Source organism: Protopterus annectens, chromosome 3.part0 (assembly GCF_019279795.1).
Source record: "Protopterus annectens isolate FY-2018-M chromosome 3.part0, PAN1.0, whole genome shotgun sequence".
Classification (NCBI taxonomy): domain Eukaryota; kingdom Metazoa; phylum Chordata; order Ceratodontiformes; family Protopteridae; genus Protopterus; species Protopterus annectens.
In genome coordinates, this window is record NC_056731.1 from 180745041 (window position 1) to 180766859 (window position 21819).

The following is a 21819-nucleotide window of genomic DNA, read 5'->3' on the forward strand; positions in this document are numbered from 1 at the left end:
TGGGCCCCCTCTTCTTTGGTATAAACGTATCTGGCATGAAAGTTGTTACACATGGAGTATGGTTAACCAAATTTGCAGACTATTGCAAACTGACAGCAGTTAACAAATCCCATTCTAATACTTATATTCTTCATCAAGGATTAGACCAAATAAATGCTTGGCATTTCAATCATGGGCTTATCTTAATGTCAGGAAATGCAACATAGTTTTTTCTAGTAAAGCTAACATTCTTCTGCCTTCCATCCAGGTAATGTACCACTTAAATCTGATACTCATCTGGGACTTGAGTACATTTGTTGACAACATACTTCCTTTGACTACCATGTTTCTGTGGTGGTCAGAAAGTCCTTATGTCTTGCACAACTTAACCTTTGTGATATTTCTACAACGGCCAAAGAAACTATAGTCCCATTTTATTTATCTCTTGTTAGGTCCATCACTGAATACAATGCAACCTTTGGCAGATATTTTGCTAAGCACTTAACTCACTAACCAACTTGACATTTTCTCACCAAAAAGATCTCAGTATCCTTATCTAGTCTGATAGATTAACAGCTCTGTCCTTCTACTCAATGACTTGCTGACCTCTGAGGGTTAATCTCTGCTTAGCTTCCATGTTACGAATGACCCAGCACTCTCTGAACTTCTTCAGCAGTAGTAAAGCAAGCAACTGATTTAGAGACCTCACCCTATACTATAACATCAACATCACCAGATGGAGTGACAGGTACCTATCTAAATGCATTCCCTGTTTGTGGAATAGGGTGCCTTACATGTTAAGCAAAGTGCTTCCCTATCAACCTTTAAAATCAGTCTAGATGACTGGATGGGTGATCACTAATTTTCACCTAAATGGGAGACATTGAATACTGAATGAAATGGTTGAGCTTTTCAATGGTATTTTTGGCTTTAAGCTTAGTAAGAACTATGAACCTATGAAGCTATGTACACACACATAAACACATAAACACACACACACACACACACACATATATATATATATATATATATATATATATATATATATATATATATATATATATATATATATATATATATATAGGTTTATACTAGGCTACTGATCATCAGGTTCTTTATTAGCCTAGCCACAGAGGCTAACCATATAATGTACCTAAGTACCATGGAGTCCTATATGGTGGGGGTGTTAATAAGGAGGTAGCTAAGGGGTTGTTGGAAGAGTGTGGTAGTTAGTAGTCAGTTTTACTTACAGTTACCTCTGTTCATCAAAGTCATGGTGGCCAGACTAGGGGTGAATTTACAATTTCCCATCCATTGATCAACGTTTCATTTGAATAGGGTCAGGGATGAGCCCTGTTTCACATGGATGAGTAGCTTACTCCATAGTGCAGGAATCCTTTTAAGACATATAACAGTCTCTCCTGCATGTTCTGTTTATGTCAAAGGCAAAGTTTAGGTATTTGGATTTTGTGTTCCTGGTGCTCTTGTTGTGTGGATGTGCAAGAGATCCATCAGAGCCAGGACTCAGGATGCCGTATAAACCAGCCACTCAGTAATGTATAGAAGACTGAGTACAGAGATAAGGCTTTAAGGTGATCCATGTAGGACAGGGAATTTAGACCAAAGATTCCTCACCAGGAGAACCTAGGAAGGCTTTCCAACTGTTGCATATGCCTAGTTAGGTACATGCCAAAGAAGATATTGTACTCAATGATGGGTCTGCTAAGGGCTGAGTAGAGTGGTACTATAACTTCCTCGGACCTGGATTTCATACCCATGCCAGTGAGTTGGGTGAATGAGTTTCATACTATCTTGGCAATGTGTTGGTTAAAGGTCAGATTGTTGTCAATGTATGTTCCCAGACCCTGGGACAAGTGGTTTAACTGTTAGGGCTGTTTTGTCAATGGAATAATTTGCTTGGGAAGGTGATTTAACAAAGGGCACTGTGATGCATTTCTTCTCATTTGGTTTTAGTTCTTGGCTCTGGCACCCAATCATTTGCTTGTCAGACTTTTTTGCAGAATTTATGATAGCTCTCAGTTTACAATCATCTGTGAACTTGGTCAGCTAGACGCCTTCGTCGTTAGCCTTGACTTCTAAGAAGTAAATGCCAAACAGGAGTGTGTGTGTATATGGTTCCCCTTCATATGATCGAATTTCCCTAAACTCGAAAGCCATAAACTTGAAACCAGAATCTTGAATTTAGAGAAACTTGAACATATGAACGGAACAAATAAAACAAAATTAACACCTTTCAAATGTTTTCACAGGGGGGCTTTGCCCCCCTGCACCCCCACACCCCTCCACTTAAAAATACCTACTCCAAGATCACACTATAGTGAAGGAAAGGGAAATCTCCCATTCCACACTATATGCATAAGTGCAAAATGGAAGATTTTCCATTCCTCCGCTATAGTGCGGTCACGTAACATTCACATTTAAACTGCTAGGGTACAGGGGGACCTGGCCCCTTGCAATAATGTAAGTTAACTTTTATTTTTTTAAACCTCAGGCTCCCATTCACAATTTCGAGTGAATGGAAGTTCAAGATTCTGGTCTCGAGATTGTGAATTTCGAGCTTCCATTCATTCGATCTTGTGAAAGAGAACTATGTATATACATGCTTAAACGTGTGTTCTAGTGCCTTTCTGTTTACCTTGCTGCTAGTTTTTCTCTTGTCCTTTAAGTCTGCCCTGCTCCCACACACATTGAGACATTAATCTAAACGTTTCTGAAATTCTAACCACTGGACTTGAGCCCCAGTTTAAATTTTCCACAACCCCTTCACCCTTTTCTTGTTGTGGTTTTAAAAGGCTGTGTCTCTGGTTTCCACCCCTTATGGTAATCTGGCTTCCAAAGTGCCTCCCTCCCTTACTTCATTGCTATTGTCTGCTGTATGACCTATTTCATTTATTTGTATGTTTTCCATATATCCATAATACTAAATGCCCACCCAACAAAGTACTAATGCACTTGAGTAAACCTTCCTTTCTACAAATTGCCTCCTGTTCACTTTCCCAGAGCTTCCATCTGCTTGGTAGCCTCACCACACTCTGAGGGTGTCTTGAGTTAACCTGCTACATCTCTGGCAAATAAGAGATTTATTTTATCGTTCTGCACATCAGTTAACAGTTTAGAGAGATACTGATTTATTTTTGCTTTAATTGTTGATTTTGCCTTTAAATCATTCTAAAGGTACACAATACTTGAAATCATCTTGTCAGGGTAGTTTGTTTAAGATGTTTTGTTGTAGCATTACATGAATATTACATGCATTTTGAAAACAGAAGGCTACTAAATTAAATGTTTTTTATGATGTTTTACGACTTAATCATTTAATGTGATCAAATAAGCCTTTTAAATGTTCTTTTTTTGTGGTGAATTTGTTTCTATGAACCCAGACTTCCTTCCTTCTGACAAATATTCTTCTGACTGGTGCTATACAAAATATATCCAAATCTGTAAAAGATGATGGTTGCCAAACCGGTATTCAGTGGTATCATGTCAGAAACTATATGATCGATGTGCACATTCATGTATCTGATTTTGACTGCTTTTATAAACCTTTAGGTACCACATACATGATACATGCATATATGCATATATATATATATATATATATATATATATATATATATATATTTTATATATATATATATACATTCACATAAGTGTGTTTGACTATCCCATCCAGAGAAGACTGACAGCTGAGAATCCCAAAGCTGAAAACCGACATGTTAGGTAAGTTTTGGGAAAGGTATTTGTTTTGTTGATTGTCGGATTTTGGTTTGTCGCGCATGTGAAGCTTTCTTGTTTTTGAACTTTTTTTTTTTTTTTTTGCTATTTTATTTAGTTTTTTTTGTTTTGCTTGTTATGTTATCAGGTAGACCCATATATATATATATATATATATATATATATATATATAATATATATATATAATATAATAATAATATAATATGGCTTTTGTGTTTGCTGTAAAATGTTGATATTGTTGTGTGTGTAAGATAGGTCCCAGTTGTTCCCCTTCATGTCACTTTCTTGATATTCTTATTGAGTAGAACTGATGTTCCAGGTGTGACACAATAGAATTCATATGTTGGTAGAAACACCAGCAATTCACTCTCTCTCTCTATATATATATATATATATATATATATATATATATATATATATACTTTAACTTGGTTTAGCTCAACATCCATTACACAGATGATTATTTTTCAGGGGCAGGTTAGTGGCATTGTTTTGTAAATATGAAGTTTTCAGTGATGCTGTCATTGCCTAGACTGTATTAAATTAGAGTTCAGCATATTTCTTTACCTGGTCAAATTTCTGTAACGCAGACAGCTTTATCATTAGACAGATTTTTAGCATTTATCTGCCTTCAGTCTATTTGTTTTTCATGGTGAATTACATTAGACATCTCCCTTTCTGGATGCTTATTAAGAAATCTAGAAATATATATTTTTCTGCATTAGGAAGGAAGCATAACACACCAAAATACTGCTACTGAGGCAGAAACTGTTGTATTGTAAATGTGAAAAATTTGCTCTCTAGCAGAGGCTTTTTTGAATCACTTTGTGACAAAGGCACTTGGTATTTGGAGCATTTTATGGAAACTAACACAAATGGAATGAAAGAAGAATTGCATTTGTATGTATTGTGCTGAATCCTGTTAGGTTGTTGTACTTAATTCTTTTGTTAGTTTTGTTTTTGTTTGAAATAAACTAAATCATGCATGTACTCTACTTCTCATACTTGAATTTCAGAGTGTAGCTAAACAATATTTTCTCCAGGATGGCAGATTATCTTTTATCTGAACCATCATTTCAGTTAGCCATCCATTCCAATTTGTAGATGAAACACTGAAATATAAAGTTGTTTGCTAGCATTAACCTTTTCATTAGTTACAGCTCTGTTCAATTTGGAATTATTCACATGACTTTTACTTCTACAGAGAGTGTGTATATTGACTGATACTGGTGGATTGTAATGACAGAAGTTTGAGTGGCCTTTTATGGTTGAAATGTTATTGGTTCATATGTCTTGTTTCATTGCTTACTGGAAAAATGTTCAAAACTAGACATTTAAAACATGCTCTAACAAGTGGTGCTATATTATGCAAGGGGTATAATTTGATTTTATATATTCTAATTTTGATTTGAAAACAGCCCAAAGGTAAACTTAATCCACCACTGGCCAGATGCATTTTCTTTGTATGTCGGTTTCAGTGCTGTTTCAGTGAATGCAAGTTTCAAAGGCAGAAAAGTTTTAATGCTAAGTCTGTTTTCATTGTGAGACTATATTACTTTGTTTAGCAAATGTCTATCAGTGTTTATGCTATAACATTTGAAATAAAAGTTTTAAATTAAATCCAAATACCTGTAATCATCGTAGAAGTAAAGCAGAAAACAGTATGCACACTGAGAGTTTTGAACAGTGTTTATGGCAATTGGGAAGAAATGGAGAAATAGCCAAGTAATGAGAAATTGGTACCAAAATTACATGCATTTTGCTTTGATGTACATGTCCAGAATGTTTGACATGAAAAGTTGACAACCATAATTACACCCTCAAGCAATCTTACTTGGTGTTATTACATCAGAAGGTTAGCAGTACCCTGTACAAACACACAAATGCCAAGAAAGTAAATTTTATCTATAAAACTCATCTTAGAAATGAAACCTGTAACTCAATGTGGCTAAAACAAAGCCATTGTGTGGAGACAAGCTTAAAGCAGCTAGTTTGCACTTTAAACAGCACTACTATCATATCTTAGCACAATCTAACCTAGTTTAGTGTCAAACTAAGGTCCAGACAACATGGATATGCTATTTCTAAATGTCTCCAGTCAGCTTGGTAGACATAAGCATCCTGAGACAGTGTGGCCATTGTTTCATGTTCGCAGGCAGCTATTTAATCAAAAACAAACACAGCATGCAAGAGATGCACATATACAGTTTCACTGGTGGAAACAATTTTGCATACAAGCAAGGTTATCAAGAACACAGACACTACATCCACCACACATAGTGTCTACCACACACATAGACCAACCTATGCTGAGGCATTAAAAAGCAATTGTTCCAAACCTCGAAGACCTCTTAAGCCTATAAATGGGAATCTCTATCCTCAGTAATCCATAAAGCCATCACCAAAATCAGCACCAAATACCATTATAGGCCTATTATTATTATTATTAAATGCCTATGCCTACACCCACTGGAGTGCCAAGACCAAAATCCATAAGAAAGGCCAAAGCATTATTCAGGACTCTTGTCATAAAGGACTCCATTGTATGGCACACAGATGCTCCTCTCACCAGACTGAACAAGGAGAAGATGGTGGTTATGTGCTTATGTGGAGCCAGGATACGTCAAGTTACACATGCACTCAAGTCACTACACAATAGGTACCCATATGATTCTGTCATAATCTATGTGGGTGTTAACAAACTGAGACATACATACCTGGGCTATATTAGGAGTGACAATGTTGATCTCTCTCAATATGTGTTTCAGGCAGGTATGTGCCTTGTATTGAGCAGCATTCTACCTTCACCAAGGATGATGCCACAATATAAACAAAAGATGATTGACTTCAATAATTGACTTAGTTTCTGGTGTCTTTTCAGGGAGATTCAATATTTGTCAGCATGAAAGGGGATGGTTAACAAACCACATTGCTTTGCAAAGCATGGTCTTCACCTATCTCCCCTAGGCTTCCTAATATTGGCTAAAACTTTATCTATACCTTAGAGCCTTTTTTATGTAATGTCAAATTAACAACCCTAAAGACATTGCAAATAAAACTCAAAGAAACCTTAAGGTGGTACTGCTCAGTGTTAGGAGCCTAAACAAGAAACTCCACAGCTACAAATTCTCCTCACTCTGGGGTGTATAGACAGCTGTGCCATTTCAGAGACATGGTTTAAATCCATAGAAAGTACTCTGGAAGTGAAAGGTTTCAGTGCCTCCCACACATTTAGACCATTAGCTGCACACACAGAGACAGAAGGTGGAGCATTCTCATGTTATATTATCAACAAGCATAACTCTATGTTGATTAAACAGGACTATGCCATGCAATTTATCCACATGCAAATCACCATAGACAAAGTCCCATGCCGTATCATATCTAGCTACAGGTCACCCTCTATGTCCCTAGAATCCCATAGCTGATACTTTGACCTACTGGAGACACTCACCAAGAAACCAAATATCCTGTTCATGGCAGACTAACTACACCTCTATAGACTGTGAAACATACACTGCCTCATACTCACAGGCACTATGATTCCTGGACTTTATTAACACAAATACCCTTAAGCAGATACTGCACACACCCACCTGAGGTTCAAACATACTGGACCTGGTACTCACCAATATAGGAGAGTGCTGCACCCTTCCCCAAGTGTCACATCCTCACTGTAGAGGTTGGACCACAACGCTGTCTCCTTCAAAATAAAAATCAACTTTAGAACCCCAGCAAACCCTGTAATGATTAGGAACTATTCCAAAGCAAACTGCATCCTATTAATCTATAGTTTGTCAAAATGCAATGCCCTTCCCAACCCTGAGTTCACAGCAAGCAACCTATGCAAAATTGCTAACAAAGTCCCTGTATAACCATGTAGATGGATGTATTTAGGCTACTGTACCTACAAGACATAACCCCCCCAAAAAAAACTCTAAAAACAAACCACACTGGTGGAATCCTAACATTAATAGAGTATACAACCAAAGTGAAAAAGTAATGGCTGAAATTAGGAAGAGCAATTCCCATAATGAGCTTTCTGATTAAACTAAACAGGAAACTAAGAGGACTAATTAAGTCCAACAAGGCCAATTATGAGTTCAAGACAGCTTTACAGACTAAAAACCACCACAAGACCTTCCACAGCTATGCCTGAAACCTCAAAGGCAGCACACATTAGTGTGCCGAAATGGTGTCTGTGGTGCCACAATCACTGAGTAGAGTGACATAAGGAATATGCTGCCTAAGAAATTCAGCTGAAACTTCACTCCCCACTCCCCTTTTCCTCCTCCCTTGAAATATCTACAAGTATAACCTCTCTCAACAATTAACAAGGAGCAGGTCCTGGTGGTGCTTGCTAAGGCTAAAAACAAAGCCTCAGTAGGATCTGACAATATCCCAGGATGCCTCCTAAATAGCTTGAAACATGACCTATCATAACACGAGTTACTTTTCAACTATAGCTTCACAACAGGCTTTGTACCATGAGAATCGAGGGCTGCAACAGTTATCCCACTTCACAAGGGTGGACCATCAATAGACCCTGGAGAATACAGACCTATTAGTCTGACTGGTCTAATATGCAAAGCCATGGAATGAATTATCATGGGAATGATCAGCAAAGACATAGGCAACTAGACATCTTTGAGGAAGTCACAAGGCAATGGATGAGGGGGGGGGGGTGCATACTGCCTACCTAGACCTGGTTAGGGTGTTTGATACAATATCCCACTTGAGTACAGTAAACTCACCAAATTGCCAGCTGGCTCACAGACAGGATGCAGAAAGTCAGGATTGGCAATACCACCTCCACTAAGAGACTGGTCACCAGAGGGTTACCGGTAAAGAATAATGTCAAGGGCCTTTGGCTGAACAAATTCACAGATGACCACAAAGTGGGAGCTATCATAGACTCCCCCATGACACAAACATCTTACAAAACAGTCAAACACAGACAGATGACTGGTGCCAAAATCAGAGACTAAAACTCAATGCCAAGAAATGCATTATAATGTCTTTTCTGAAAACTGCCACCTTCGCTAATTACTCCATCAATAAGAAACCCCCTAAGAAAAACTGTCAGAAGTTTCAAACAAAAATGTGTGTTCATTAATTCAACAGATCCATGAAAAACACTATAAAGAAGCAACTGAGGAAGTGAGAAAATTTAAAGAACAGAATTCATAGATGTTTGAAGGGTGTAAAAAAGAAATATGGACATGGGAAAGAAAGAAAGACAGATCTGATATGGTGCAATATTTATGCAAAGGAGAAAGCCAAGTTAATCAACACGCATCCAGATATAGAAAATTTCGGATTGTAGAACAGAAGATCAGTCTATGGAATATTTGTGAAGTGAAGGATTCAGTATAGAAAGTCTAACACAGGTTATATCAGAGCATGATGGAATAAATATTAAGCAGGAGACATCTAAAGAAGAAATATGGACATGGGACAGAAAAAAGATTTAATATGGTGCAACATTTATGCAAAGTTGAAAGCAAAACTAATCAATGCAAAAAGAGCATCTGCAAAGATATCTGAAGGGAAATGCAGGCAAAGAAAATGTTACAATACAAAAAAAAAAAAAATCAAACAGGAAAAAAAGAGCAGAGGATTAGTAATGGAGAAGTTAAAAAAAAGAAACTAAGGTTATGGATTACCTGCAAAGTGAAGGATTTAGTGTAGAAAATTTAACTCAGATAACAGCACAACAGGATGAAGCAATGGACACCCAAATTAAGGAGAAACCAGAGGAGTGGGAAGTATTTAATCAGTTGACATATGACGATACCTAGGAACCTCCCATAGGAAACTAGTGCAAACATTCAGTTGGAGCTATACAGCAAGGGAAAGAACAGGAAACTGGCAACTCTGACACAGTCAATGCTGTGGAGTGACAGGCCAGTATGTTCCCATACGAAACAGCAACAAATGACACAGAACAAAACTGAAGAGAATGTGGCACAGGAATATGCTTTGGAAATTTCTATAGAATGCCCACAGGAAATGGAGAACAAAGAATGTGCCCTCAGTTTAGAAGAAAATGGTGTAAGAGAAGAGCTGCTTGATTTTACAGAGATGGATAAATATAGTAAGATCAATGAAAGAAACAGACTAGATGGATAAATATAGTAAGATCAATGAAAGAAACAGATTAGATGGATAAATATAGTAAGATCAATGAAAGAAACAGACTAGATGGATAAATATAGTAAGATCAATGAAAGAAATAGACTGCAGAAGGTCAATAAAGCCCAAAAAGTCAGAAGTTCGAAAAAACATATGAACACAGCAATTAGGACTGTCCATAGAGATTTGTGTGATATAGTAGAAGTAAATAGAATACATTACTGTGCAGCCAAATTAATAACAGATAAAGTCCTACCACAAGAACACAGGGTAGTAAGGGAAAGGATGTGTAAAAACTGAAAGTCATCATGGAAGTGTCAAATAGAGAAAACTATAAAGCAATTAATACAAGAAGTGCCACTGTTGGAAGAGTATAGAAGAGGGAACAGATGAACAAAAATACTCAGAAAGATAGATGTGATAAAACCAGTGCACAGTATTATAATGGATCAGGATTTATTGTGCGCTATCACAAATCATAAACTAAAAATATCAGCACAGGCAGAAAAACTTAGAAGATACACAGATAAATATAAAGAAAAGTACAAAATAAGTAATTTATTGATGACACAAAAAAGTTTTATAGAGAATTGGGAAATAAGGTAAAAGAAATTGAAAGACCGCCAAATAAAAAAGAAATAAAGACATTTTGGAGAAATATCTATGAAGATCCTGAGGAACATAACAAAGATGCTAAATGGAGGAAGAAGTAAAAGAAAGAAAGAAATAATAATAAGTTCAAATATACAAGATAAGAAATGGGATGAAGTAATGGCCAAGGAGATTGAAATAGAGTTAAGAAAAGCCTCTAATTGGAAACCCCAGGCCGAGACAGGCCCAGATGCAGTACCTAACTTCTGGCTAAAAGTATTAGCATCTTTGCATGAAGATTTAGCCATGAGTAAGAACTATTTATATACACACCTCGAACAGACACCAGCCTGGCTAACAACAGGAAAAACAATGCTCCTACTTGCAAACCTGCAAGCTACTCTAAAAACTATAGACCAATAACTTGCTTTCTGACAACGTATAAACTATATACTGGAATCAATGCCAACAGAGTTTATAAGCATTTAGAAGAAAACTCAATTATGGCAATAGAACAAAAGGGTAATAAAAGAAAGTCATATGGAACAAAGGATCATTTGTTGTTAAATAAAGTCATAGTGGAAAATTTTAAAAAGGGGAATGATCTAAGTATGGCATGGATAGACTATAAAAAAGCATTTGACAGCATCCTACATTCATGGATAAAAGAGTGCTTAAAAATGTATAAGCTATACCCTGCAATGATAAACTACATTACAGCAACCATGAAACAGTAGCAAACCACTCTGCAGTTAAGCCATGATAAAGGACAGATTATTATTCCAGGAATAAAAATTCAAAGGGGGATATTCTAGGGAGACTCTCTGTCACCACTGCTCTTTTGCTTTACCCGTAACCCATTAAGCTGTCTGCTTAACAGATTAGGTCATGGGCCATGGCTAAAATTTGGCTCCCAGAAAGCAACAAAGTGTAAAGACTTTTCATTTTCTCTTTGTCGATGATTTAAAACTGTATAGCTCATCAGATGAGGAACTGAAAGCACAACTGCAAGTAGTCAAAACTTTTTCAGGTACTATAAAAATATTATTTGGTCTTCATAAGTGTGCAAAAGCAACCTTTAAAGCAGGAAAGCTGCAGCACCAAGAAAATATCAGTTTGGGACAGGAATTTGATATAAAAGAACTTGAGAAAGAACAGTGTATCAGTATTTGAGAATTGATGAGGGATCAACAATAAAACATGAACCAATGCAAATAAAACTTAGGAATACATTAGAAGACTAAAATGAATCCTGAAAACAGTGCTGACATCTAGGAACAAAGTCCAACTATAAACCAATTTGCTCTTCTTGTCATAACTTGCAATTTTTAAGAGATTGACTTGCCCCAAAAGGTTTTGGATCAGTTGGATATGAAAACAAGAAGGATGCTTCATGCTCATCAAATGATTTATAAAAATTAGTGTATACCAAGACTATATATTCCCCATTCTGAAGGAGGTTTGGGCCTCCTCGAAATTGATTACATGTATAGATCTGCAGTAGTAGGACTGCATACATATCTGCTGACCTCACAAGATCAAATGTAGTGAAAGTTTTAAAACATGAGGAAAATGTCTAAGATGACTTCTCTGCTTAGTTTAGCAGAAACATATCAGTGCCAGGCAGGAACAGAAATCTAACCAGAAGTAGATAAAAAACAGGCAGCAACTGAATGTGCCAAAAAAACAAAAGAAAGAATATAAAGTGAAGGATCAGATGAGAAGACAAGAAATATGGAAAATGCATAAATATAGCTGCAAGTATTGAAAACTCGGAACAACCTCATGTTGATCAGGATCAAACATAGGAAGGTAAAGGAGAGGTGAATTTAAACCAAAAGATGAAAGGTTAATATTGGTGTTTCAAGACAGTAGACTACGTACACATTGGTTTACAAAATCCATTGAACATGTGGGAGAAACAGAGAAATGTAGGTTTTGTAAAACAGAATTGGAAACTGTCGCACACCTTGTTGCTGGTTGTGATATATTAATGGCAGAAGGACTGTATACTGAAAGGCATAATAATGTGGCAGGACTGTTGCATTGGGGATTGTGCAAACATTATAATATTGAAAAACATTGGAAACATGAGCCACAAAGCATTATAGAAAATGATGAAGTTTATATCACATGGGAACACCCATTACCAACAGTTCAAAAAATAGATGCAAGAAAACCAAATATAGTAGTCCACAAAAATAAACAAAAGTAGCATTGATCATTGAAATTGCTACACCCAGTGACTGCAGTGTCTTACGTACAGAGAGACATAAAGTCATAAATTACCAGGATTTGCAGGTAGAAATGAGAGCAATGTGGAAGAAGGATTCCCAGACAGTTCCAATAGTGCTAAGAGCAATGGGTCTTATAAAAAAGAATTTACAATTGTACTTAAATATGTTACTCATACACGCAACTCCATACGAATTGTAGGAGTCAGTACTGAGCACATTGTGGGATGCAAAGAGCACTTCTGTCTGACACCAAAGATCTACACAATACTAATTTCATAAACTTTAATCATTCTTTGACTTAGGAATGGGGTCCATTCCTGTCATGGTATTAGAAACCCAAAAGACTTGGAGAAATTAAAAAAAAGAAGAAACCTCTCTTTACAATTACATATATTCAACACTCTGGATGGATTCTTTCAATGCAATTTATGTTAGGAATACAATTAATATGATTATTTATGAAGCAGCAACTTCAGAGAAGCAGCAATAATAAGATATTTATATTTAAGAAGGAACTCTATATAGTAACTAATTTGATCATATGACTGTGTCACACTTCTGGTAACAAATCAATACTTTGACTTCATGTCTACTTTATGTAACTGGAGTAGCAAACCATCTGATACTGGAAGTGGAAACTGTAGAAAGAAAACTATTAGACCAGCAACAATAATGGATATCACTGAGGATTAAGAGCATGTCACCGATTATAATCTGCTTAATACATGTTTGAGACATGGATGCCAGGAAATTCAACTTGTCAGCAAAGCCGAAGTGATGAATCTTGGCACATAAGTCAAGAACAGTTAATAAGGGGGTCATGATTGGAGACCCAGTCATACTTCTTTGTAGTGCAGGAAGCTTTATCTAGTCCATGTACTACTAGTTACAAAAAATAAAAGTGCTAAATGTTTAGCAAGCATTCAAAGCTGTAAAGCATTTAGCAAGTACTGTCAGAAACGTACTACATTACTCTTAGAGTCACTTTGCAAAACAGTTTCAACAAGATCAGGAACAGTCACATTCGGATGGTTAACAAACACAGCCTATCTTCACACATTATGGATTTGGATTTAGAACTTCTGCACTTGTTTCAGACATTGGCTTGTGCTTGACTAATAGGAGCATTCTTATTGGATGTAATCCTGGGTATTCTAGGCTCAAACACACCAGGTTTGCTCTTTAGATCATTGCTTTCAGGTTGAGGCTATTTCGGATCTACTGAAATATATCTCAGATGTTGTCTAACTATGGCGCCATCTTCTGTATGTACCATGTAGGACCTTGGGCTATTAGATTTCTGTACTGCAACACCAGCTGAGTCCTGCTTTGTCAATTTTATGTTCCTTGCTGGCCTGGTTGAATAGTAGATAGTGGTTGCTCAGAAAAGTGTTTGTTATATAACTTTTTATATAAAAGTTTAGCCTGTTGATCATTTTATTTGCATAGGCTCATTTTTCCCCTCAAGTTTTGGCATGCCAATCCTTACCTTTCTTCCAAGCATTAGCTATGAAGGGCTTTCTTAGACTGTACATTTGCTAGATTTTATTATTATTGTAGAATGTAGAAAATTTTTTACTGTATAATGCGGCATAAAGCTGTATGACTTCTTTGCTTTGTATGTGTATACGCTAATATGCTTGTCATTGTTACTGAAGCTTTTCTCCCCGGGCCTCCACTGAAAACAGGCTCTTTTTAGGCCCAGTGGACTTCCCCGGTCATCAAACTGAAATAAATAATAATAAATGATACTCCTGCAGTTCTGTGTTAAGTAACTCAGTAGGGCATGAGAGGTCTGTGAGGATCAGGTTGTCTCAATAACACCCAGCAGGCATTCTCCATGGCTCAATAAACAATCACCCCATCTGTATAATATGGAAACAAGGAAAAATACAAAAATATCCAACTATATACTGGGACACATAAAAATTAGACAACATTAGCACCATAGCACTAATACATAAAAAGAAAATTAAAATTGACTCTTGCTGAATGGCCAGCTCCAGAAATTAAATGATGACAGGAAGAGATAAATAATGGAAATCCTGTGAAATAAGCTACAAAAACTACAAACTGACAGATCCTTGCAGAATGACACATCACTGAGGAATAACGTAAAGCAATAAAGTACAAGCAGAAAACAAAACATATACAATCACAACTTACAAATCTGCAATACTAACAATCACAAATTGTACCAAAACTACATAAATAAGCACTTAAGCCCTGTAAGACAACAGTACCCACTGCCTCATGAAGCTAACTTCAACATTGCCTGCATACTTTATACACATTTTCCTCAAGCTATTACATCTGTTTTGTAACCCCAGCAGTATCTTCAGTACATTCTTACAGTGCAAAACCCAGTGATAACTCTACACTACAACAAAACTCTGACACTTACAGCAAACACTGAAATACACCATATATATCTATAATTCACCTTTCAATCATTCTTCACAGACCAAATTAATAAACTGTTATGAAAATTGAAAACAACATCCTTAGTCCTGGGCAACATATCAGCTGAGGTCCCTAAAACTGCAGCTAGTTGCATAGCATTTCCCATGTTAGTATTAATAAACAGACTCATATAAGAAAACATTGCACCGTTCATATGGAAACAATCCCTCATAATGCCTACACATAAACGTGGACCAGACCACTCACCTGCAAATTTCTGTCCAACTGCAATGCTAGTTCCACTATTTATGACCCTGGAGAAATGCATGCATTTATAAACAGTCCTTAAGTCACCTGACAAAATATAGTATACTCTCACCTACACAGATTGGATTTTGTCCTTGTTATTGTATAGGCACAAGCATCCTAATCTTCCTGAACATTATAAACTCCCACCTAAACTAAAATACCCTCATTGCATCAGATCTTGTTAGATCTAACTAAAGCTTTTGGCACAATGTGACATAATGTACTACTTAACATACTAGCACAAATAGGTATGACCTCAACAACAGTCATGTAGTTCCAAATCTACTTAGAAGGTAGATGCCAAACTGTCAAGTGGAAAGATGTATAATTATTCCCATTCTAATTCAAACAGTAATCTCAAATTTGATCCATCTTTGGACTTCTACTATTCACTGTATTAAAAAATAACATATACAAAGTAATCAACCATGGAATCTTAATACAACATAAGGATGACTTCACCTTAGGATGTCCTGCAAAAACAGTCATCTATCTCTGCCTTGAAACACAGATAGAGTTTGGTCAACTAGAAACAATGATTACTCTCAACCCAACTATCACTGAATGCCAAAAGAACAAAAACATATGATCTTAACTTCAACAAATATCCCTGAATGCAACATTATTACTACTAATAACTGTGTCATTCAGCAGGTAAAAGCTTGCCAAGTTAGTAACAGTAATCATGTACAATTAGTAACAGTAATCATGTACAACAATCAGGTAATCAAACATATTGTCACAAAAATCAAAAAAAGAAAAATTAAACCTTACCTGACACACTAAACATGCACTCAATTAGCCCAGACCCTGTTTCTTTCTACCCTACTCCATGCATCCCTGATTCCAGACAATATACTAAAAAGACTCCTGAACAAACTAGAAAAAGAGCTAAAATAAAATAGTTAAATTTGTAGCCTACCTACCTAGCAAAACACATCACTTCCTAGTCCTTCAGCAGTTAGCAAACCTTAACACTAACTTTACTCAAAACTACACATGATGTCCTACGCAGGCCAAACAAACATCCAGCAATCACATACACCATTAAAACGTATGATTTAAAGGAATTTTGCTAAAACTTAGAACTCAATACCCCAGATATAAGATCAAAAACGAATCCAGAACATTTTGACTACAAACTAAAAACACTTTAAATTCAACAAAAAATTGATCATGTAACAAAGGACAAACTGCTTAAATATTGATATTCTTTTCTACTCCTTGAAACTGTACATGCTTATGGAAATGAAAACAATCAGCCTATATGAAAAACTGTACTGAAATGCCTACGCAAATTGATTTTGCTGTGGCATCTGCAAATGTAAACTATGTATGTACTGTTTTGCTTGCAAACATGTAAGCTGCATTGCATATGTATATATATATATATATATATATATATATACATATACATATTTGGGTCTACTTCACTTCACCAAAATCCCATTTCAGTGACGCTCATTTCACTGACACTAAATAACCTAAAGTTCAAATTACTGAAAATTCACTCCACTGAATATCATTTCACTGAATTGTAATCTATAGACTTGATGTGGCAGTGTGTACAGTACTGTGAGGCAAGTAAAGGGTACATGCTGTCATCCCTACTGTAGTGTGACCTAGAGTTAGTATATATATATATATATATATATATATATATATATAGTTAGGGGGGGTGTAACCCCATACTTAGTTTGGTTTTATATTGTCTGGTTTCTGTTAAGAGGATAAATAAGTAGTTTTTAAGTTGTGGAAGAAGGTAGACTTTACTTTTGTGAGTTTGTTTGTCTTTGGTTTCCTATTTAGTCTTGTGAAATGTTGCATTGTAAGCTGTCAGTGAAATGAAGTTTTCAGTGTTATGAACTTTAGGTGATTTAATCTCAGTGAAATGTGATTTTGGTGAAGTAGACACAGATATAGATATGTGGTCTGTTGAGTCTTCAGCTGTCAACTATCATAGTAATCTCCGTTTGTAAATTGTATGTTAGTGTAAAGCTAAATATAAATTGTATTTGCAAGTGGAGCTGTTCTCTGGGACTCTGCTGAAATAGGGTTCTTAGCTTTGTCAGATAACATAAGTCAATGAATGTAAATAAATAAAATATGAATCTTTTTAGCTGTTTGTACTGCTACCTAGCATTAGCTTGAGGACTTGACATATGAGTAAAACTATAATCGCCAGCAAACTGTTGGAAGTCAGTCGACACAAACTGCTTATCAGTGTTTCTAATCCAGCTTAATAAGCATTCTGTATCTTGACAAGGTTTTGAAATGGGGTGTTATATGTTGGCTCATAAACGTTGGTACATGTATTATTTCTATGTCACAACACTTGTAGTCTACTATTATGGGGTCGTTTTTGACTTTAAATATACAAGTCAGCGAATATCTTTTGTCAAAGACTGTTTAATAATAGAATCAGTATTAACATCTATCATCTCTGCAATGGCTTTGCCTAGTACAGACTTAGCACTTTGACATAAGCTTTGCAATGTCTCAGTAGGTGTTTGGTCACCATACTGCTATGCTGGCTCTTCCTCTATATTTCGTAAGATCCTGATGACCGTTGTGTATTTGATGGAATACTTCAGCATGCTGTGCTGAAGGTAATACTACTGTGTCTTAAATACTAAGCTATCACGCTCAGAAAATTGTCCTCTAACTATGTAGCACTTATGCATAAAATGCTTTGCCAGTGTTCAGTGATTTGTCCATCCATCCTGAGCATATCAGATAACGCTTTACAATTCATGTTCATTTTTGGTAAGCATGTACAGCTTATTGGCTCATTAACAACCTTTGTCAACTGGATGGCACTTTGCCTAGATCTTAGGACTTAATCAGTATAACTAAAGGTTTGTGGTCAACCTGATGCTGGAAACTCTGTAGCTCTAATACTTATATGTGGAATCTCTCACAGGCCCACACACTTGCAAGCCACTCCTTCATCAGTAAATATCTCTATTCAGTGCCAGTTAGCGTTCTGGTGCAACTGACAACAGGACGCTACACGTGTTCACCCACTTGGAGTTATGCTGCACATAGGCGATAGCTAGTATCATGAACACTCACTTTTGTCAACTTGGTAATATCATAATATACTAACATCTGAGCTGTTGTGAGCATTTCTTTCACTGAAGGCTTGGTAGTGAGCATTTCCCCATGACCAAGGTATGCCTTTCTTCAACATGTTTATATATTCATAGATACTGCAAGGTCACTGAAGATCATAACCATTCCTACCTTACCAGTACCTTCCTTCAGGGAGTGTCACCTTCCTCCACGAAGGCCATGGCAGTAAGTCCTGGAGAAAACTGGTGGATACTGATCCAGTCAGCATGTTAGTGAATGGATGTTGGATAATAGACAGATCTAGCATTAGCTCGATCAAGAAGTTAATAATGCCTAGGGCTTATCTTAACTCCTCTGCATGGGATGGAGTTGCAGCTTGCCTATTGCTGTGATCTTGTTTACTTATAGCCTGATTCCACTAACACTTATTTGTGACCAAAGAACTGGAATTTAGTCATTCCAAAAATCTTTTATTTGCCATTGTTTAGCAATAACCCAGATTTTTTTTTGATAATTTGGAACACTGTCTTTAACCATGCACCTCTTTATTTGGACCAAATGCCAGCATCATCAAGCCTGTTGAGAAAATCAGTCATTTTATGTTGAATGATGTCAGGTGCCAAGCTTATAAAGAATGGCAATATCTTAAAACAGAACCCCACTTGACTACTGCAGGTTCTCAGTTATTTCCTCTATTAGTATTGTCCAAAACCAGATGGAAGTATGTAATGTGGAAAACACTTTAGCACTGACTAATTTAGGTGATATGTCTTCGAGTTTAAGTGAAATAGACTTTTCTAGCACAAGTGCAACATTAAGTCCTTTTAAAACAATACATATTCAAACACTATAATTGTTTTTTATTCTTCAGACCATTGGAATACACCAGGCAATCAGTTCAGTTACACTTTCTATTACACCAATGCTTTGAATTGTTTTGCATTCTGCTTTAGACAGCAAAGGAAATGGCACCCTCCAAGGTGTGGGCAAGCCATACAGAACAGTATTCGGTTTTAATTTAATCTTTACTGGGTCACAACTATGCTGATCAGCTTCAACAAACATATCCACACTGACTTCAGTTATTCTAGCAATGAAGCCCACCTTGCGTGTCACAGAACTGTTGAGTAGATTATTTATGTGTAGACCATCCTGTATATAAACAGAGAACTCATACATGTACCTCTTCCATTTAGACATGAATAGAAATCTATCGATGCACTAGAGTTTGCCTGCAAGGCTACAAATTTCAGTATTTGCACCATGCAACTGTAGATTCTTTGAGAAACTTGTATATGTAGCACATGATATCTCAGTAATACAGGCCTTGTATCAGTCTTAAACTCAGCAGAGTTCCATGAACAGGAAGTTCAGCTTGCCACTGATTAATTTCATACAGTGTAGAACCCAGGAAAAGGCTTTTTCAACATTATTTTCAGTTTTATTCTCAGAAGCAACCTCTAAACAATTTTGGCTTACAAACAAAAGCAAAATTGTCCAACCTTTTACATGTCTTACACATTATACCTTGCACTGCCCTGACTCAGTATGGTACTAGCTATCATGCATTTGTCAAGTTTACAGTTACTCTACTTTTCATACATTCACTTTGACCAAAATTATGTTTCTTTCTAAACTTGCCATTTTGTCTGTTTACATATGTATCATTTGCCATTTTTACATGAGGATATTGCTTCCTTATTCATTCTGCCTGTCAGGTTGAAGCTTTTGAAACAGTTCAAAATCAGCCAAACCAACAACAAGTCAGGCTCTGATTTGTTTATCTTTCATTCCATCAGATTCACAATTTTCAGTCAGTTCACACAAGTGCCTTACAAAAAAAATTCAACACATTCACATTTGGCTTGTCAACATCTGTGTAAACGTGCTCTTTCATATATTATCTCTTTTTTGGCACACAATGTTCATTGAACAAATCAGTTATGCACACATATGTAACATCTGGACCTCTGAGACTGAAAATGAATTGTATATTGTCTACCCTTCTTTTGTCATTGAACATATCAAGTATTTACCTGTATTTCTTCAGATTCTTTACCTAACTTAGTTGTCATTTTAAATCATGTGAATCTTTGTCTCTAGGCAATCAAGCCAAATTGTTTAAGAAGTCAAATGGTTCAGGTGGGTTCAACTTTGTCATTTGAGTCAAAAATGTAGTCTTATCTGGCTGAATGGCTAAATTTAGTAAAACAACCAAATTGTGAAGTAAAATGACTTGTTCAGAGTAAATTGGCTTCCTCTGGGCTTGACAGATACTACTCAGCTGATAGGTATGTTTTTTGTTCAGGAAGGGTGTTTAATAATTCATGAAGATGATCCCAGTTCTGACACATTGCCATGCTGTGCATCTCTGGTTATACAGTAATGTTGAACAGTAGCATATTAAAAGCAGGATGCATCAGCAATTTATCCTGTACAAAATGACAACTCAGTAGAAACAAGGTTACCAGTTCAGTAATCACAAACACAATGACTCTAAGGTTTAGATAGAAAAGCATCATGGGATATATAGATTCTTAAAATGGTAATGCTTTACAGCACCCTTAAACTAGCAACGACTATAAAACACATTCACATTATGTACAAACATACAAACTAACAGCTCTACTTATTGTCCTGGTCCACTTCCATAAACACACAACATCGAATGACATTTGACGATCTTTATTAAACTTCCATAAACATGATTGTTAACCAATAATTATAAATTTCAACCAAAAGTATGACACAGGTGATAACATCCATGAAAGAAAAACATAAAATAACCATAAGGGCAGCGTAGCCAACTCACCCTTGATAAGCAGCACTCCCCACTTGCTCACTTATCTTTGCACCAACAAGGCAGCATTACCCTGCTCACCTTCAGTTTATTGAATTACTCCACCATCCAAATAAGCAGCTCAGCTTGCTTATTAACTTATCCAACAGAGCAACTGCTCACTTTCCTTCCCAACTTATTGAAATGCACATCCAACACCAGTAGGGGAACAGAAGAGGGAAAGCCTGCCCCTCTTCCCCACCCACCAGCCTGAGCAGGCTGTTCCCCCTCTCTCCGACCAAACTTCCAGCAACCTAAACACCAGTAAGGCACTAGATCAAACATCATTCCATGTACCCATCCTCCCTAACCCAACTAGATCCAAATCATTACCTCCTACCCCTATACATAACTCACAAAAACCACCGAGTACCTAATACTGAAACAAACCACTGACCACTCACCTATGCTAAGGTAGCAAACCATAACCTCATCATCTATCATAATACTGCCATGGTGTAATTAAACTATACCACCCGACCACAGGAAGCCTCA